We start from the raw sequence: 2,500 nt of genomic DNA, 5'->3' as shown, positions 1-2,500 counted from the left end.
AGGCAGCTGTGATCCAAAGATTTTCTATAAATATACTATTTGCACTGACTGTAGTTTGCCGCCGAAAGGAAACTGCAAGTGGCACTGAAGGTTCAGTGTAGACTTCCTTATCAAGAGCTTCTCGCAATCCCCCCTTTTGGTGGGGGGTGTCGTTTTTCCCGCTTAGCTGTCCAACTTCTTCAACCATATTCACCTCAATTTGAATCTAATTGTTTATGAAGAAACTAGTGTACGTGATTCGTCATAAAATGACAGCTATATATTTAGATTGATATGCACCCCCTCACCCCCTTTCACCAGGGTGTGACTACTACTTCTACCCCTTACCGAGGGAGGGGCGAGGTAAGCACGACCGAAAAGAAATATATATTGATATGTACAACCAGACACTTGCTCTTTATTATATATGAGAGATTCTTCCGTCCAGCGTTAAGAGATTTTAAATTAAAGATAATGATTTTACCAGCTGGAATTCATTAAGTATGATGACAAGATATTCCTGAAATTTATGTTTCCTTTATAATGGTTGGAATCAGCAAGTGGGTCTGTTCCACTGTTTACTCTCTCGCCGTACTTCGATCTCCTATGTTCGTCTCGTACTTATAAATCGGTCTCCTTAATTATCATATCTACGCCGAAATTATTGAGAATGATAGAAAACTCTCTCTCTCTCTCTCTCTCTCTCTCTCTCTCTCTTCTCTCTCTCTCTCTCTCTCTCTCTCTCTCTCTGCCTGTACAGGTAATTTAACTTAAATTCAATTATTTGATTTCTCTCTCTCTCTCTCTCTCTCTCTCTCTCTCTCTCTCCTCTCTCTTTCTCTCTCTCTCTCTCTCTCTCTGATCAGATGACCTCTGGGTCCCCGCTCTACACGACTGTCATTAGAGCTCATTGATTATCTGATAATTGCTCATAATTTTTCTCCTTCGTTGTCTTATCAAGTACACTTTACCGTCACGCTTTAGCCTCATCCTTCTTACTCTTGCTCAATTAGGACGTGATTGTAATTAAAGAGGACTCTCTCTCTCTCTCTCTCTCTCTCTCTCTCTCTCTCTCTCTCTCTCTCTCTCTCTCTCTCTCTCTCTCTCTCTGAAAAGAACAAATAAGATACAGTATTATGATTATTTTATAATTTTGAACTCTTGAGTAACAATCGGTACGAACGTTCCTAATAAAGTATTTGAAATTTTTTTTAACTCTTACACCATATCTAGAAACAGAAAATCTATAGACAAGGACCTAACAAATAAACCTGTCAGTTTCCCCAAATTTGTTATATTGTTCTTGATATACATTACCATCAAAAGTACATTCATATCTCAAGAGGTATGCTATCTTCTGGGTGCCCCTGTTGTTGCTGTTTGCATTCACAGATTTCGTGTTGTTTTTCTGGGCTGACTTGTAATTTCCCAGATTTATTTATTTATTTATTTATTTTTTTTGCTCACTGGTGAAAACGTTCCGGTCGTTTATTTTATAGGAAATACTTTAATTGCTTTTCAATTATTTCATTTAATTTTTCAAGTGTACTATAATGTAGTGTTGGCATATTTAAACCTCTCAGTATTAAGTAACGCATTTTCCTTTAGGTTTATTGTTCATTGAAGGTATCTGTTGCTAATCATCAAGTGTTCATATAAACTGTCTTTATGTATTTCCACTATGACACACACACACACACACACACACACACTGTGGTCAAAAGATCCAGGGTTTAATATCTTTTCAAGGTAGAGTGTTTTAGACACCTAATGTTATATAGCATTTTAGTTTTATTAAAATGTATCAAGTATCCTGGTATTTAGTAAGATAAGATAAAAGCAATCTCTTTCATAAAGACATGCTAAGAATGTATCTGCATGTGTATATATATGTGTGAAGTACACGTATTCATGTCGCTACTTACTAAGGTATTTATTCTCTATAATTTCTTTTGCAGGAGGGATGGAGTAAGGATGGCTGGGGCACAGCCAGGGGGGCCGCACCCCATCCCGGAATTTCGCGACGCCGATCAGTATTGGGGTTCGAACAACGATCCAGGACACGAGATCATCCGGCCGAAGCCAAGAAGGTAAGTCCTGGAAAATAAATCCTGCTGGTTACCTGGAGGTAGAAGCTGGTTTTTGCTGGTTACCAAAATGTGAAATAGAATTTCATTGGATACTAGCAATGCAAAAGTAATTTTACTTGTTACCAGGAGCTAGTGAAGGGATTTTAGTAGGTGCCTGGCTTAGAATGGTTATGAAATTTATTAGTTACCAGGAAGTGGAAGCTGGTTTTTGCTGGTTACCAAAATGTCAAATAGAATTTCATTGGATACTAGCAATGCAAAAGTAATTTTACTTGTTACCAGGAGCTAGTGAAGGGATTTTAGTAGGTGCCTGGCTTAGAATGGTTATGAAATTTATTAGTTACCAGGAAGTGGAAGCTGGTTTTTGCTGGTTACCAAAATGTCAAATAGAATTTCATTGGATACTAGCAATGCAAAAGTAATTTTACTTG

At 37.7% G+C, this 2,500-nt stretch overlaps 1 long non-coding RNA gene across 2 annotated transcripts in view; it reads left to right on the top strand.

Moving 5' to 3' along the window:
* The window catches only part of LOC137622086 (uncharacterized), a 276,733-nt gene extending 274,660 nt beyond the window's left edge, over positions 1–2,073 (top strand). For both annotated transcript variants that reach the window (XR_011040353.1, XR_011040352.1), the window contains one exon: positions 1,938–2,073. This is a non-coding gene — a long non-coding RNA (uncharacterized lncRNA). The remainder of the gene's footprint in view (positions 1–1,937) is intronic.
* Positions 2,074–2,500: the final 427 nt, after the last annotated feature.

This window comes from Palaemon carinicauda, chromosome 28 (assembly GCF_036898095.1).
Source record: "Palaemon carinicauda isolate YSFRI2023 chromosome 28, ASM3689809v2, whole genome shotgun sequence".
NCBI lineage: Eukaryota > Metazoa > Arthropoda > Malacostraca > Decapoda > Palaemonidae > Palaemon > Palaemon carinicauda.
Note: the sequence above shows the minus strand (reverse complement) of the source record. Positions and strands in the feature narration are given on the sequence as shown.